At 42.7% G+C, this 18699-nt stretch overlaps 1 long non-coding RNA gene across 3 annotated transcripts in view; it reads right to left on the reverse strand.

The window, feature by feature from the left end:
• LOC130580473 (uncharacterized) overlaps window positions 1-18699 on the reverse strand; it is a 101879-nt gene that overhangs the window by 12332 nt on the left and 70848 nt on the right. For 2 of the 3 annotated variants that reach the window (XR_008966115.1, XR_008966114.1), the window contains one exon: window positions 8147-9074. The exons of the other annotated variant lie outside the window; for it this stretch is intronic. This is a non-coding gene — a long non-coding RNA (uncharacterized LOC130580473). Of the gene's footprint in view, window positions 1-8146; window positions 9075-18699 lie in introns of those variants that run through there. 3 annotated transcript variants of the gene reach the window in all.

Raw genomic sequence — 18699 nt, forward strand, 5'->3', positions numbered from 1 at the left:
TTTTTTTTTTAACTGACGAGGTGTAAAGTGAGTACAAAAACCTGAAAAATAATGTTTTTTCCATCATTACTCAGGATTAATAAAGCACAACATTTCACAGTCCTCTGAGAACTGGGGTAAAGTTGGGACCGACAACAGGAGGAAACCATATTTCCATTTTGTCTTGTAAATATTTTTCTTGCAGTGCTTTGCCTCAGCACCGAGGGTCTAAGGACTGAGGCACAACAGTGTGTGCAGGCAGAAATAAGATCTTTCATTAGATGAACCGGAATAGCTGGGAAAATTAGATAAGTTTCCAGGTGCTTCCTAACACTCTCTCTTGCATAGTCCCTAAGTCTATGGAAACTCYTTGAGCTGGAGGGCTCAGTGGGCTCTGCTTAGGTTTGCTTTCAGCTTGTGTATCCAGAAGCACAAATGCTTTCTACAGCTTACCTGACTAAAGGGCAAGGATTAGATCTCTTCAGTTTCAGAGAAGTGTCTGCCTGCTCCTTAAAACAGCCACAATCACCCAATTCCTCAGTAGCTTTGTTTGTTCCCACAATTCTTTCTTTTCAATAGTGAAAAGAAATGGCTAAAAGAGTTATTTAGAATATAAACACACAAACCTCATTAAAAAAGTACAGATAAAACCAATTCCCTATTATGAAGTATCATACTCGCTCTTCTTAGGTCCTTTCACAAATTAAATTCTGGTCAAAATCTACATCAGATAATGTTTGGTTGCTCCCAGCACAGTGACCTTGTGGTGTAGCTGCTCAAGAGCAGAGCAGATGTGACCCTATTTCCTACCCCTGTGATCTGCACCCCAAACCCATAAACTTGACCAAGAGAGAAGGAGGAAGAGCTAAGATGCCCAGCAGTGTGCTCTTCCCAGGTACCACAGGCCTGCCATTCTGAGAATTCAGCAGAAACASATGGAAATCATGATGGAAAAATGGGACACCAGGGAACACAGAGATCACTCCTGGTGATCTGAGTGTCAGCTTAGCAGTGTGAGGGGTTTCTGTGCTCTGAAAGAAAATAGCCCTCAGTGCTGCTAAAAATGATCTGATTTAACCTTTGAAAATAAAAGCAATGATTGTGAAAGAGGTGACAAGGTTGTTCTGGATACTCTAATTGAAAAGTGCTGCCATTTTCCTGCCTCCTCTGGATATGGCACTGCAGTTAATCAGAATTCAATGATAAATAGTGCTGGGAAGGAGAATGGGCTTTATTTGCTCCAAGTAGAGCAAAGTCAGAAAGTCAGAAAAAAAAGTCTCTGAGGGGCTGTGAGGCAGAGATCAGCCTAACCTGGCACATGGAAACATCACAGGATTTCAGCATCATCAGGAGCAGCCGCCACCACATCCAGAGCTGCTGAAGCAGCCTTGCAGATCTCTTTCACACCCCATCAGCAATGGGCTGCACTCAGATGCTTCAGCAACAGGCAGTGCAGAAAGCCCAAAGGATGACTGAATCTGAAGTCGTTCTTTGGAAGAACAGTGGAAAAATCATCCAGCCGGGATCCAAATGAGTAACTGGTCCTGACACCTGAACTACCAGCGATCCCAAGGGCTGCTTTAAAAAGAGTAACAAAATCACAAGATTTGTCAGCAGATTTTCATCATGAGGAAGCTGAGGTCAACCATATTTCTAAATTAATTTTCTAGTACATCTTGGTTAGACTTTAGGTAATAGTCCCTCCTCCACCCTACTCCCCTTTTTTAATAAGAACAATTTACTAGAGTTGCATAAAAATGAGTAATACATTCGTTTYACTTAGATTCAATATGAAATGAGTCATTTCTTTCCAGCACATGACCGGGCTGTTATGTCTCTCCTCAGCACACCACAGAAAGATAAAGATGTTACTTTTTGCCCATAAACAGAYGCTGTAAATCATCTGATTCTTTGAAGTGACAATGAGTTCACCTCCTGGAAAGGTCCATTTGAAGTGCACCTTTCCCTGTCATACCCACATCCCCACAGCTGTGTCAGGCCCTGGGAAAGGGGCACATTCTTTGTTCCCACACAAACCATGTCTATCTCCTCTGGCTGACAAGGAGGGGGGAAAAAGTCTCTTTGACAATGGGGCCCCAAAGGGAATAAACATGGTACCTTTATTTATAGATCCAAGGCTTGATAATCTGATCACTACATGTTCCATCCCCTTCAGGCTTTGAATAACCAGTATTTATTCTTGCCCTGTTTTGGGTTTTTCTGCCCCTCTCTTTTTTGCAGCTCTCTGCCTCTCAGATATTCTGTCTTTAAGTAGGTAGGGGGTTCTGACTGGGACTATGAAGTGCAGTGTTTGTGGAGATAATATGATGGCACTGAAATTGTTTTCTGTCTTCCCCAAGTTCAGCTTTCCCTTTTGGCTTTATCCCTCATGTTTGAACTAGRGGGAACTGCACAGGCCAGGGATTCCTTATCTTCTCATAAATTAGGCTCAGTATTAGAAAACCTGGCCAACTAAACCAAGACAGTTATTCTCTCTTAAAAAAAAAGAATTTATATTTAAAACTAAAAGTGCAGCAGAAAAAAACCCTCCATGCAGGGTGCAACCCTTTGGCTTTTGTGCCTCTCATCCCAAAACAAAAGAGGGTATTTGGCACCCAGGAGGCAGAACATGCTCTGCAGAAATTCAGCAGCATTTGGGAGCTGGTTCCATCACAGGAGCACCACACTTGGTTGCTCCAATGCCCCAAATCATTGTCTCACACACTGACAGGAGGGATCAGCACCACCACAGCACTGCAGTGGTGACAACATTCCTTCAACCCTGCAAAATCCACAAATTCACTGAATTTTTCTTACCTAAATTCACTTCTGCGCAGTCCTTTGGTCACCACATGGCAAACACAATCAAAGGCAGGATTAATGATAAAAACCAAAACGGTTATTAACCTATTCACCTTAACACAGCCTGACAGAAACAGGTCATTGCGTCCAAAAATCTCACCTTAGGGAGGAGCTCCCATGTCCCTTCCACATCTTTTACATCTCCTTTGGCCTCCATCACACCTGAATTCACAGAGCATGTTTTAAACAYACAGGTGGACGCTCCCCAGTGTCATTCTCATTGACAGCTCCAATCACTGTCAGCAAATGCACCCTGGCAAATGTTCCTGCTRGAGCCTAACCCAGCCTTGCCCTTCACTGCCCTCCAGAAACCAGCCCATAACTTACTGACTACAAAATACCTCTTTTTCCTTCCCAAGRAAACCTCTTTACTGGACAAACTGACACAGCAGGAAGAGACAAAGCACCTTTMCTGCTCCCAAACGTGTTCTCAAGGTCAGGAATGGGAGTAGGAAGGAGATTTTGGATTCCCACTGGAGTATTAGTTTGATCATTGGCTTTGTAGGACTGAGTACAGCATTTACTGCAGTTCCAAATCCATGAGTAACTTTCAGCTCTGTTAAAGTAATAATTGATGTAYCAATTAATGCATTTTCTCTGTGGGGATGTTCACCCTGCTCACGAATATCCAACAGTATTGATAGCATCAAATAAAGGATTCCCTACATTTACGCAGACACCAAACTTTGGTGCTAGTAAGGACAATTCAGGGTCCCACAGATATTTAAAGGTTTTCCCCATAATAAAAAAACCAACAAGAACAAAACAAAACCAAAAACAAACAAAAAACCACACAAATTAAAAAAAAAAAAAACAACACACAGATAAACCCCCTCAAATTGTATTGTAGCTTTGAGGCAGACACAAGAAGATCCCTTTTTCCCTTTTTGCATTTTTTGACTTGGTAATAATAAGAAATCATTGGTTTACACAAGACAACTGTGTTCTTCTGGATTTACACAAGTGTGACCAAGACCACAGGGCTGGTAAAAATCCACAAAAKCTGCTCTCCTGCCTTCACATCTGCCATGCAGATCCCATGACACTTCTGCAAACTCAGCTCCCTCCTACTTAGCACAATCCATGGAGCTACAAATGAATGACTTGAAGCTCCTTTTCAGATCCCAAATCCAGGAATTTCTCTTTTATTTCTCAAAGCTTGACTCAGAGATACTGAACCCCCCTTTTTAAAAATCTTTTTATTGAACTGGAGATCACCATCTCACTTCACAGTCTGAGTCAGTTTTTAATCCATTGCCTTCCACCACCTCAATCCTGAGGGTGCTCTGAGGTCATGTTTCCTATATTTTCTTTGAAATCATGAAACCTACAGGCAAAGGGGGGTTGGTGGTGAGTAGGATATATTTTAACACCTTCTGTAACTCAAGACCTGGAGCTATAGGAAAGGACTGTAGCACTGATGATCAAATCATGAGTTGGCAAGACTGGGCTTTCATTCAACTGAACCACAAATTCACATGAAACAGTGACTTGCTTTTCTCCTTTTGTTTCAGATCTGCTCAGCATCTTTGCTGACATAAAACGGCCAAGGTCATTTCTGCTCTGAATCAACATCAAAAAAGGGAAAGGAAGAAAAGTGAAAATATCACTCTCCAAATCTTTATCCCACAGCATATTCCAGAGGGCACAACTTGATCATAACTTCTCTCACTCTCCCATGACCTCTTGCAAAATAATCCCTCCTCACATGCAAGTTATAAAGCAAAGCAGTTCTTYTCACAGTGAAAGTGCACACTGGCTGCGATGGCAAGATAAAAGTCATCCAACAACACACACAATTTCTGCTTATCTTGAGGAAAGTGATAGCTCAGTCACAAATGGTAAGGGCTGCCCAAGGTTATGGGGGATCCACATTAGGGGGAACCCAGACTCGCCATCCYCAGGCTGATCCAGCACACAAGTGAGGGAGGAAAAAGGTCTGCTGTTCTTAAATTGTGGRGTCTGAGTATCCACACAACCAAATTGTACAACAGCACTCATCCAAAGGAGATCTCTTCCCTTTCCCAAACCTCGTGGCTGCACTGTGCAACTGCCCCAAACCATCAACCCAATGGTGAACACCCACATCATTTGCCTTTTCCATCCTCACACCATCACCCACATATACCCCAAAGCAGGGTGGCTGTTCCATTAGTCCCGATTTGAGGATTCTTCTTACTGCATGAAGCCTGTGCATAAGGGAAGCCAACCTGTTTGGGATCACAGGGACATAGCACAGGGATGTAGGAGCTCCACTGGGAAGAGTGGAGACACCCAGCTCCAGGAAGGGCAGGTGCAGCATCATTTCCAGCCCAGGCTCTGCCCCTGCCCCGTTTCATCATCCACCTTTTCTTGGTACAATCCCACCAATTTCACCGCACAGCAGAGGCAGACACCAAGCTGCAAATCACCAATGGCATTTGAGGCTCTTTTTGGTATCAACAGCAGAACCTGAGCCAAGCCTGGAGACAGCTTTAGGCTGTAGTGTGCATCCAGGGGAGAAAGCATTTCTTGATCCTCTACCAAGGACCTCTGCTTGCTCTCAGWCTCGCACTGATCACAGCTAAGGAGTGAGAGAGGAAGAGCACGTTGCATTTCTTTCCTTTAGACAAAGCTCCAAAAATTCCTGTGTTTGACTATGGAAAAGGCAAATGATGTGGGTGTTTCAGTTGATCACCCTGGCAGTGATTTAAAAAGAAACAACACAGAACCAGGAAACCCCAGATTTATAGAGCTGCAGCCTTATTTCCTCGTAGCATGAAGCAGAAAACCTGCTTGTACRCACATGTTCTTCCAGCCCCCAAATTTGTTATCTGTCCTGCTCTTACATCAGAAAATATTTTTCAAAGATACCTCCAGGTAAGCAGGAATAAAACCACAACCTCTTTTCGTGCAAGCCAGATGTCATGAAGGCAGATAAAGCTGTGGGCCTGTCTTTTGGTCTGCTCTTAGAAACAAACATTTGGGTCACTRAGTAGGAGAAGCCATGGGCCAGACTTTGCTCAGGAATCCCACAATACATTTCCAAACAGCAAATTACACCTGAATTAAGACTTGGCAAATGGGACAGGCCTGCTCTACTGCCATAAGATCATGATCCACATGGTCTTCGTCCCTTCATTTGCATAATTAGCTATTTTACTGTATAATCATGCTTTTTTTACAGAAGCGCAGTGCCTTCTCCTGATAACATCACCCTTGGGAAGTCAAAACACTCCAAATGCAAGGGCTGGCATTAAACAAGGAGAGTTATTGTTATGCTTCTTAYTCTACTCAGGCTCGATTTGGGCACAGATTCGAGATGCAGGACAGACAGACAACTGCTGAAGGCAGAGAAAATGCTGAAGGCAGAAGAGGGGAAGGGAAACAGGCTGGAGGTGCTGTTCCTCAGTCAGCCTCCGTTAATCAAAGCAAGCCATCTTTATCAATATCACTTTGCTTTGGCAGATTTTCAGGAGGAAAAAAAAGATGGAAAAAAAACCTTCACTCCCCCTGTGCAAGATGCTTTAATTGCTATGTGTATCACACAGCAAAGAGGAAATCCAGGGGGGTAGCAGCAACATGATGAGCTGCACCACCTTTATTGCTTTCAAGAGAAAATTCTTGCAGTTGGGGAGCAGGAAGGGAGAAGGCACATCCCCCTGTGACCCACAGGGCACATTCTTTGCCACTCCATCTGCCACCCCCAGCTGCTAAATCCTCCGTCACCAGCACAAGGTGAGCTCGCAGCGCAGGCACTGCTAACACATGAAAGGAAACAACTTTAGCTGGTTGCCTCCTCCCAAACCCCACTCTCCCCACCCCCTTCCTGTGCTTCCTCCCTGACATGTTTAAAGCATCTGACCGTCGAGGTACTGAGATATCACAGAGAGTTTCCCTTTCCCATCCCGCTCAGATGGCTCTTGTCAGCAGCTCCCTCCAGCCCTACTCTCAGCCCCTGTTTTTTCCACGAGGATTTCCTTCCCTCCTGCTCTGGAGCCACTGCTCTGGAGCTCACATTATTTGATTTCTTGGAGCCTACAGTCTGGAGCCAGGAAGGTTTGTCTGCTTCCCCGGGTTCAGCTAATAAATTGGGATCAGGGGGTCACACAGCAGGGGACTTGGAAGCCTGAGAGCCTCTGACACCATTTTTATTAGTTTTTACTATACATACCATTTCAGGAGCCGGGATGCCATCCCAGTGGGGCCCTACCCATTGCTTAGTAACTAAGATTTTGTAATCTARGTTTTGACAAGGTCATTTTTTACCTTGGGAGAGTGTGGGGGAGGGAGAACCCCCACGTACATTAATTACACGAACACTGTGGGGACAATGCAAATAGGAACCCATTTCCCTTTTGCATCAGGGCCAAGAAGGAAAAAATCTTTTTACCACAAGGCTATTACAAGCCAAACAGACCAGGATATTTTAAAAGACACACTGATACAGTCCYGTCCTCTGCTTTAAGATTAAATGAGTGCATTTCAGCCTTTCTGCTGTCTATCTCTAAAAAACCTCCATGCCATCAGCAAAAGTGAACAAACCTGGAGGTAGCCAAACAAGCCTGGACGTAGCCACACAGCCGTGATGCCCAAGTCYTATTAAATGCCCCCATGCCTCTGCTGGCAGCATAAGGATGACACTGATCAAGTTAAAATTAAGCAGCAAAATTTCCAGCAGCATCAGCATTGCTGTGCTGGTCATCACCTGGTGTTTAGCTAATCACCACATTGGGTAAATGACCCCCCATATTGGGTATAAATGACTTTTTGGCAAACTCTTGTCCCAAAAACAGAAGTGCRAGGAGCCCAAACCCAGTGGTTCTTCTGGTCAGCCAGAGAGTTTTTTCCTGATGTAATGTTTTTTAGGCTGAGAAGCGGGATGTTTAAAAAATGCGAGAAACAAGGAAAAATAGTCATTGACAGCCAAATCAGTGCTGGGGCAATTCCATGGAAGTGGGTACAGGTCAAAGCCAAGGCAGTGGGAGCACTGTGGTGACGCTGCCATCACCTCAGGGAAATGGTGCTGCTGTGGGGAATGGGCTGCCAACCCCCTGACCTGCTGAAACAAGGCAAAACAGGCATTTGGGCCCAAAGACACACAGGATGGTTCAGAGGAGGAGCCAGTCCACCTTCCCTCGTGCACTTAGGGCTGTTCTCTTCCACTGCAGCTTTGCTGGGTGTGATAACCCAGAACATATTTTTCTTTTTCTATTTTGTTGGGGTTTTTTTGTTGGTTTTTTTTTTTTTGGTTGGTTGGTTTCTTGTTTTGTTTTGTTGTTGTTTTTGTTTGTTTGTTTGTTTTATGGTTTTTGGGGTCTTTTTTACATCTTCTGTGTTAAATGCATTATGAAAAGAGGAAAACAATAAAACAGTCCTTTGGTCACTTCTATCTTTCTCTTACACCCTCTCCCTGGATCCAGAGCTGCATGAGGTGCATGCCTCTGATGTGGTTCCTGCAGGACTGAGGTTGGTAAGGCTTTGAGGTCCCTCGGTATGATTCTTGCTGGCTGTCACCTCCTCGGGTTCCAGCACAAGCTTTGAGGTTCAGTCCCARTGTTTGTGTTTTGGGCCTTTGTTGTGGTTCCTTGATATGTTCATGATGGCCTTGGCTCTGCCACCCCACAAGCAAAGGCAAAATTCACAAAGTGGTGACTCAGTCGTTTTATCCACTGGCAGCAAAAGCAGCAGCTGGCAGAGRCTCAAAACAGATCAGAGAATGGGGCAACAAGTGTCTCCAAGATGGATTTCAGACAAACAAGGAAAAATGAAAAACCTGAGAAAGCAGCTATTAAACAGAGACAGAAAAACAGCTGGAACGTCAACTGGAGGCTGAGGAGATCAAAAATAAATCAGCTCTGTGACAGACAAGGGGATGTGCTGTGCCTCGGAACAGCAGCACTCAAAACACGGCGACTCCCTGGCCCATGCAGATTGTTCCACGGGTTCAACTCAGCCTGCACGTCAAAAGAACTTGCTTTTTGCTGCCAGCACTGGAGGCTCAAAGCAGAGCCTACAGATCAAGCTGTTTTCTTCCTGCTTGAGGCAACAKCCCTAAAAATAAAATGACCCTGGAGGACTCAAAGCTGGCTTGCTCGTTTGGCTGACAGTGTATGAAGTAGGAGAGCAAGGCTTGTGCTTGTTCTTCTGCAGTTATATGGGCTCTGTGGGTTTTCAAGTCACAAAATACATCCCCAGATGTKAAGGGGAACCTCACCACGACCTGGTTTTACATCATGGTAACACCTTCATGCCTGGAAGAGAAAAGAATGATCCTCATAACACACCCTGAGAGCTGTGAGTAACATCAGTGAGCAATCCCTGTACTGGGCCACACGTCTGAGCTGAAGCTGTGAACTTGCCAATAAAAGCAGGATATCACGAGCTCTGATGCACATCAAAAGGATGTTTCTATATTAAATATATTAACTGTGTTTTGGGCTGAACACATGGGAAAGTGTCACATATGGGTTTGTATGATTGTGGACTCTAAAACCAAATATCAAATTTTTAGGAGAAAAGATGGTCTTGTGCTTGAACACTGCAACAGAGTCACAACATCTGGATGCTGTCCTTGGTATGACCCATGGTCATCCTGTGAGACCTCAGGCAAGTCTTGTCTTAGCTATGTAGCAGTTATGAAATCATTACAGCATGCAGTGATTTATTTTTAATTTTTTTTTTTTTAAACAGTGCACAACCATTTACATTCAGGGAGTTTTACAACTCATTTCTGTCTGTTTGATCTCCAGCCCCAACTTTTCTGGCAAAATAGCAATTAGAGCACAAGTGCTGAGCCGGCTCTTTGTTGCTGCCCGTGCCCTATCAGACTCCAAAAATGATTGTGACTCAGTCACCTAAGCTGCATTCTGTTTATTCATGTGTAAACTGGGAATCATTATAATTGCTTTCTAAGCATTAATTGATTATTCTTCATAGCACTACCACAAAAGTCCTAGAACAGAGAGGAGGAAAACCAACAAGAGGAACAGACAGCAGCAAAATTGCAAACTGCCAATAGTTGTTTTTTTTGTTTACTTCTTTCCTCTTCTTCTGAGCTGTGGGAAATTCATTCCAGTCATGTCCTGTTTCAACGGGGTGTGCTGTGGTTTGCTCTGTGACTTCAGTCCATCCATCTCAACTTTTCTCTGTTCAAACCAAACTTCATCTTGGAAGGGAAATTTTATGTTCTTAGGGGGCTTTGTGATGCCATGAGGATAATGAGGATATGTCAGTTTTTATAATTGCCTGTGCTTATCTTTCCCTATTGTTAGGGGGCAAGATGGTCAGATGGATGTCAGATGACTCAGGAATTTCTAGGAGCAGTTACCTCCTTCTATAGCTCCTGTTAAAACAGAATTTTTGTCCAACACACTGATCTGCATTTAGAAAAAATAATTAAATTCCTTCCTGGGGCTTGAGTGCAGTATGGATGGAACAGCAACTAAATTTYCAGAGCAGGTAAAGAACTGAGTCAGAGTGGCAGTAGGTGTGTTATTTGGGCAGATTAACTTCACACCCTTAATCATTTCCAGCAACAAAACGAACAAAATAAAACACAAATCAGACTACAAAACTCAAGTTTCRTTCTCCCTCAGGAAAAAGAGAAAAAAAAGCAAAACAACAGTAAAAATACAAGCCTAAACCAGCCATCTTTGGAATTCACTTACATGGAAAGAGGCAGGTATATGGTGTAGCTGGGTACTGCAGTCTCCTTTTCCCTAATGGAGTATATGCTCAGCTTGTAAAAAATACTGCTTTAGAGAGTCATAGTTTTTATGGTGTTAGGCTAAGATTATTTTACTATTATAATTATTTAGTCACAAGTCAGTTAGTCACACAACAGCAACTGCTGTCACAGTAGATTAACTGGAAACATGATCTACACATTTTACTCCTAAAAATTTAGTTTGTTCTCAGGTAACAACATGGAAATGCATTGAAAGCAAAAAAGGAACATTCAAACATGCTAGGAAAGATTCAGGCAGGTGTTCTCAGCTGTCTGTGAGGCACTCAGAGAATTGTCCCACCTGAAGCCTAAGAGTTTATCATGGAGGAGAAAGTTATTTAGGAAAAATACACAAGTGAAAAATCAGACTTTTCTGGTAGCAGGCAGCTAGCTGAACACTCATTTTTCTCCTTAGAGACTGTTTTAATGGAAAAAGTGACTGATTTGGCAGAAAGCTTTCCAAGACAGTGATACTGAGTCATAAAGCAAAGCTGTAGCTACCATGCAGCCTGATCCAACGGCCCTGAAGTCAAGAGCAAGGCTCTGGACCAGGCCCATACAAATTAAATAAAGTTTGCAGCATGGCTCTTATTAGCTCAGACCTACTGGAAGAGCTGGCAATGAAAAGCTGCTGCTGCTGCTTTCAGAACAACTCTTCCCTCACTATTAGCTGTATCATTTCTGTCTGAGGATGTTCTGCAAATTGTGACAGGCATCAAACTGAGGAGTGTTCTTTGGACTTTGTTGTTCAAAGAGAAGGGGGAAAAACAGTTTCACAGCTGTAGGTTGAGCATGAAAAATGTGGCAGGTGACAGAAAGAGGGTCACCGCGCTGTGGGAGTGTCTCTGTTTGATAGGGTATGGGCTTGGTTTTCTGTTATATTGTGTGAATTTAGGGCTGGCAAAACAGGGAAAAATGCTAGTTATTTAAATCCTGGGATGAGGAGCAGCAGAAGCCACCACTTAATAGGAAAAAACATTCTCCTTCAGATGAAGAAGGGAACAAAAACTATATAAAGGACAAGCAGCAACAGAAAGCAGACCTTCTAGCATAAAAGGGTATATTAAAAAAAAAAAAATCACCAGAAGGAACACTGAACAAACCTAATTGATCTCCTGACACAAAGCACATCCCTTGAAGTTAGACATCCCTTTCAATCAGGAGTAAGGACAAAAAAACGACAAAGCACAATAATCTGTCAATTCCACAGAACAGAGGAGAGACAGAGACAGGATTCTGTGTTACAGGACAAAAAGGCAGCCCTTGACCTCCATCCCTGAGCTCTCAGTTGGGATGCAGGAGGGAAATGGCAGAGGTGGCAGCAGCTCCTGGTGCTGCAATGTTCAGGGCTCACTCGGAGGTGAGGAGAGCACCCAACCACCACCCAAAAACTGCTGCATCAATAAACCCTGCCCTGGCTGGAGTTCCATTGGAGGATATGGTCAGGAAGGCACTGAATACAAAGAGAAGATGAGATGAAGAAATTATTTAATTAACTATACAACAATGCCAAAAGCCTAGGTAATAAACAAGAGRAAATAGAATTAGTCATTTATGAGCACTAATTTGACCTAGCTGCTATTACTGAACCTCACAGAATGATTTGCATGACTGAATGTTTAAATCAATGTTCATAATCTACTTAGATAGGGCCTAGATCTTAGAAGAAAATGAGGAGTGGAAAAGATATATTTACCTATAACCAAGTCACTGACAATTAAAAAAAGAAAAAAAAAATTGTCCTGAATGTTTCCTACTCGATGACCTGGGTAAAGCAGCAAGATGGAATATCAGCTGTCATYCCCTCCCATCCCACTGGAAACCAGGGTGACTGATACAAAAACTTGTTGTTTGTGAGTTGTAGAATGAAAGGACAGTCTAACCTGAAGGTCTCCCTCATGAGAGGTCGTTTCTAACTCCTCTTACAACTGCTAAATATCCCTGCTGTGAACGTGGCCAGGTGGCAGGGAAGTCAMCAGGCTGGGGGAAACCTCTACCAACTTACTCTTGACAGCAGTGCAACAACCATAARTACAATTAATTATGAGTTAATCACTCTTGTTACAGGCACCAATACCAGAATGTCTAAAYTAGGAATGATATCAACTTGGTGCCCTGAAAAACTCTCAGCTTTTTGAAACTGTTAYGGGCAATTCAGCTGAGTGAAAGTGTCTCACTGACCAAATGTGGCTGGGAGCTGTTAATGAACATCCTACCAAAAACTCAGGGTATCACAGCCCAATAGCCAAGAGAAGATCAGTCAAATAACTGATTTACACTAATTGCAGAAATCTAATAAACCTTCCAAAGGCACTGTGCTTTTCTGAGACCAGTTAATAACGATTCTGTCTTTTGGTAGATCCCAATGGWGTCCCAAATCTCTGTTTGCTGATATAAAACAACCAAGTTTTTCATTTGATTCAGGCCATAGCCATTATTTGCTGCCATATCTTGCTCATCTCCAAAGTACACYCTGGATTTAAGGATCTGACAAGCAAAGGGAATGATACAATTGGTGTTGAAAATCCTCCAGAAAGCAAAACCCAAATCCTTGTGCAACGCTACAGAMAGTGCTCTCTGCTGAAAATCACAGAGAGCAAGAACTGGGAATCATCCTGCACTGACCTTCTAGCACACATGGCATGCCACGACCTTGGCCTCATTTTTAACCTCTTCCATGCCACGCCTTGATGCCAGCCCTGCAGGGTTGTGCCAGTTGAAGCTTCAGTGATTATTTTAAAGTGACAGATGGAGTGTCAAAGCAAACAGCATCTGTCCAAAGGGCCCCAGTAGGTGATGCTTCACAGAGTATCTCCTGAACATCTGCAGTAATTAAATGCTTAAGCTGAACAAGATTTAATTTTGCAGGCTGTGTTGAATCAGATATAGTTCACTGCACAGGGGCCCTTGATCTGCTCCATGCACCTAGAAAATAGTTTTGCTTCTCCCTAAGCCCTCTTCACCTTGAACCTCAGAACCATGGCAGCTTGTTTGTTCAAAAAACAGGCATTCAGTGAYTAAACACACAATTTGGCATCCAACAAAGTTGTTTCCCATGTCTAAAAGGAGACCAAAATCAGAAAAAAATATGAAGAAAATGAGAAGTGGGAAAGGCCAGAAACTTATCCAAGCAGGAGAGATGTGGGTTTGATGTCCCAATACAAGAATGAAGTGCATTCCCTTCCCTCCCATCAAGGGGAGGCAAAGCTTTGCAAGTCAGTATTAAAGACACAACAGAGACCATTTCCTTTGATCTCATTAACACACCTGAGGTATCCACCATTCCCTCCTTCCTACCTCTGGCATTCCCAGCATTGCAGTTTGACTTTCTCATTTTAMAAGTAAAAGGAATATCTCATTTGGGAGAATAGTAATGAAGTTATTAATTTAAAGGAGAGCCTGTACCCAGTAAAAGCCAAAAAAGCAGTGGTAGAGTGAAGCCAAGATGTCAAGAGAGGCAGGTGGGTCTGTAGAGAAGAGAAGCCACTCCTGAAATGGATGATGGCTGTCAGACTGATATATCAAGCATAGCTATAATATCAAGGGCCTTACTGTAGCCACAGTTCCCTGGCTGCAGAAAAAAAYACATTGATATGTCCTTTCCAGGACAGAAAGGGGCAAGGAAATGAAAACCCTTTGTACTGCATGGCAGGGAAGTTATTACAGGGGGACAATTTTCCCAGAGTCCCAAATATCTGGCAACCCTGATCATTCTAAACAGGGAACATGCCATAAGATAAATGTTCAGCCTTCAGCACTATCCCTCAGAGTGCAAGGTTCTCATATAGAGGTTGCCATATAACACTTGATTAGGGTAAGATATTACCTTGCATTGCTGATAGGATTTTTACTTGGGTGTTCWCATTCATTGTTTAACTCTCCATAGTTTTTATTATTTTCTTTTATCTGTCTAATGTGGTGTGCTTCTCAGGCAGCTGTCACTCTGGGATCCTTTTTCTATGAGCACTGATACATTCCTTGCGCACTGGACAGATGCACCAGTTACCTCCCAGCACTGGTTTGTCCCCTCTCATTCTGCTGCGGAACCCTAAAAAGATGCACTGTTGATTTCATCCATTGCCAAAAAGTGAGGCTGTTGGTCTGGGAATCTCACATATTAAGAAATACTGTTTTGCTCCCTTTTCTTACTGAATGCATTTTCTTCCCCAGCTAGAAAGCAAAAGTCTGAAGGTCACACCAGCAGAAGGAAATTAATTATTTTTTATTTGTCAAAGTTGAGAGTTGAGTAGGAAATCAACTGAAACTACAGAAATGCTGATCTCATTCTAAACAATGAATTAAATTTAATTCCCTCCTGATATTTGTTCTTTGCTCACTAAGCCTAAACTGTTCACACATTTGATGGTGCAACTTCAGAGCCATAAATCAAGGAATCATAGAATGGTTTGGGTTGGAAAGGACCTTAAAGATCATCCAGTTCAGCCCTCCTGCTGTGGGTGGGGACACCTTCCACTAAAGCAAATTGCTCAGGGCCCCATCCAGCCTGGCCTTGAACACTTCATCATTGTCATAAGGGTTTGCAACTGGAGAATGGGCAGAACATGAGCTGGTGGCTGGAGTCCAGGCTGGAATTTGCCAACCAGTCCCACTGGGATGGAATCTGCCAGGACTCTCCTTGTGATGCAAAAGTGGGATGATGCTTCAAAACACCAAGCAAATGTTCTCTCCTAGATCTGACTCACTGGGACCCACAATGTCATGGCCAGCTCAGGTTTGTCTTAATTGGGAAATTAAAAGGGTTTTTATTCTAGGCTTAGATTGCATAATTCTGTACTTTAAAAGACTATCAAGAGAGACTCCTCCATGTGACAAACCCCAGACCCACTTTAAGGAAGGCCTAAACCCTCTCATCCAATCCTGCACCAAAYACCACTTTGGACAGTCAGAAAAACTCAGGAAGAAAGGAAACAGATTTAAAAAAAAAAGGCTGTGAGAAGGAAGGGAAACTCACAACAGGCCTAATATGTGGCTGGGGGATGGGCAGAGAGAAGACAAAATAAAGGCCATGTCAAATGACTCTGCTTTCCCCTCTATTTCATTTGGAGAGAAGATTAGGTTACTACAGTTCAGCAGGACTCAGTTTGCTTATTGCTTTGGGCATTAAGAACTTAATGCAAAAGTAATGAAGTTAAACCTGTGGCATAGATAATGGTCATTAGCAGCCTTCTTTCCCTGTCGTAAACCTGACCCTTGTTAACTCCCGTTTTATCTTTCTATGCAGATGATTCTGAATGGGGCAGGAAGTATTCTCTATTCTGGCCAATTTGGGAAAAGCATCAGCTAGTGGGTATGCATTGCTGTTTCCAAAACTGGAGCCCCTCTGCCCCACATTACAGCCCAGGCTGTGTTACAAACTAAAGAGAAAAACTGGGAAAAAAAAAAAAAAAAAAAAATACTTGGAACCCTTGACAGAAAAAGCACAACTTATAGCAGGGCTGAGAGCTTCCAGAAGTCATTTGGGATCAAAATCTCCTAAGAGAAGGATGTTAGAGAAAAGACAAAGATTAAAAAGTTTTAGCAAGAAACAAAGCCCATTTAGTGCTTAACCCCTTTAATGACTGTCCTCCACCTGACAGATAATGGAGCTCATTCCCTGCTCATTAATTATGCCCTTTTAAAGTTTATWAAATGAGGGCAAGATTGCCCCTTCAAACAGATCCTTGAGAGCTGCTGAATGTTCCTGTGCCACTGCTGTGACAAAGGGGGTCCTGTTACCCAACCCTGTCAAGGAACACATTCCCTGGATGGGACTGGAATATTCTTTCACCTGGGACCCAAAAGGAACATAATTTTAGCCAAAACCAACCTACTGTTCATGACTGCATGGTGAAAATTCTGTCTCATTATCACCCAGGTCTAAAAAGACCCTCTAGTTCATCTGCTTTTAGAAGCAAAATAATGATTATTACATTTTTTATGTGTTTGCCTAATAATGGTCAGGCTTTTTTTTCCCTGGGAATTATGGGGTGCATGAAGAAACTGAATTCACAAATTGAAGTGACCACACCATTGTCTAACTACAAATGAAGAAGGGCTGTATAGCAACATTGACCTAAATGATAAATTAATTAATGTTGAGGTTTCATTGCCAAGTGAATCCAAATGTACCCAAAAGGCAGCAATAGAGCCCTCAGGCAAATTGCAAAATTGYATTACCTTCAAAGGATCATCTGGCCCTCAAAGTGAAAATGCTTCATAATAATGTCAGTCATCACAAGAGTTACACCTATATTTGAGTAACAGGGAGTGGATTAGTCATCACTTGGTGAGCAAACAAAAAATGAATTTCWGAGTTATAGTCCCAGAGAATTATCTGTTTTCCTGTAAATTCACTAGGAGAGAGGAAAACCACAGACAGAATTACCCCAAGCTGAGATTTTAGTATTTCATGCTGAAATGGGGTCTGTACAGGACATTGCTGAATAGACAGATAAAMCAGTCAAATTTTAAGGTGTAGAAGCCAATATGACTGCTTGAATCATCTCCCAATCTCCTGTTCAGCTTCTCATCCACTGTATTTACACAGACATATGCGATTTTGTTGCCAGCTGGTGATTTGGCAATAAAATGAAATCTGAGCCTAATGTGCCTAGAAGATTTGTTTGGAAAAAAATAAACCCAAGATAAAAAAAACCAAACTAAGTAGTACTTGTTTATAGAAACATTACGGTACCTTTGATCCTTTCTTCTGTTCTGCCTCAATATGCTTGAGTAAAAAGAAAATACGCTGTAAATTTCAGAGAGCAGCATGGGGGCTCCCATGTTTGTGTTGCAAAGGCAGACCGAAGCCTTTAATCAAGACAAACTCCTGTAGGGCAAATTTCCCAAGCCAGCGTTAGTGTGGTGGTGTTGCTAGGTGGATCCCCATCYGAGCTGGGCTGAGCCTCTTCTGGGGCAGGGCAGCCCTGCAGAATCACTTGGGGAGGAGAGRAGGAGGGCAGGCGAGAAGGTGACACACAAGGAAGAAAGAGAAAAGCTAATAAACACATAAATACATGGAATAATAATGCTGGGCACTTAATGAAGACACTGAAGCAGAAACACCAAAGCAGAAGTACAAATATTATAGAAATAAAGCGTCCATCAGAGGAATGTTTCCATACCCACAACTCTGAATAAAAACATYGAGTCCCTTGACCTTTTCTGTACATCCACGTGTCAGACAATTRTGTCCACACTTTTCTTAAAATCTGACCTTTCTAATATCTCACATCAAAGCCCAACTGCACAGGGACAGATTCTTGTGGAACATGAGTGTTCAATTAGCACAGGGGGAGGAACATTCCTTAGAGAAGTCTCAGGTTATAACACCTAAAACTACTGGATACTTTTGTATATGGAATTTTTGTAATAATTACRCTTAAAAATTAGATGTGCACATGTACCCTCAAGGTCTATTAGGACACCACCTTCATAATCTAGATCTTTTTTTTCATTGGTTTACTGTTTTCAAAAGAAAACCAAGGGACTTTCAAGTGGCTGTCTGAAGTGTGTAAGGTCTATAGTACTGTGCTGTTCTACAAACTGAAGTACACTGAGAATTACAATACAGCATTCAAATTAAAAAAAAAAAAGTATTAAAAATACAAGAGCATTTCTTTTAACACTCCTGTTTTCAAGAAGTGTAATATATTCCTTTCTGACCAAAATCTTGTCCCTTTTCTCAGAACAGCTGTAAATATACTCAGTGAACTCTGAATTCTCTGTGATCAGATAAATAGCTACAGTTAGAATCTCCCAGCAAAAACAAATCAGAAAGAACTTCAACATAGCCAAGGGAAAGCATCATTTGCCTCTGCGAGGACCCTGTGCATCACTGACAAAAGCAAATTAATTTTTAAATARAAGTTAAAAATMATTACCCAAGCCCTGARTTATGGAAAGCGAGCAGCTGTGSTGTAACCCAGCACCCCTGCACYCAGGAGCCACGGGAGGACTCGTGGGAAATGTGCACTGTCGAGGCTGCTGCAGCAGGAAAGGGATGAATTTGGTGCCTCCTCCCATCAACGTGTTGAGATGGTGTCAGGGAACCCCACAGAGGCACCTGATGGATCTGTGTGGGTCATTCCAAAACCTCCTCCACCGTTCCACGTTGCTGCTAAGTCAAGCCTTTGAGTGCAGATGGTGCT

This window comes from Malurus melanocephalus, unplaced genomic scaffold (genome assembly GCF_030028575.1).
Source record: "Malurus melanocephalus ecotype Western Australia unplaced genomic scaffold, MMel_1.1 scaffold_338, whole genome shotgun sequence".
Lineage (NCBI taxonomy): Eukaryota > Metazoa > Chordata > Aves > Passeriformes > Maluridae > Malurus > Malurus melanocephalus.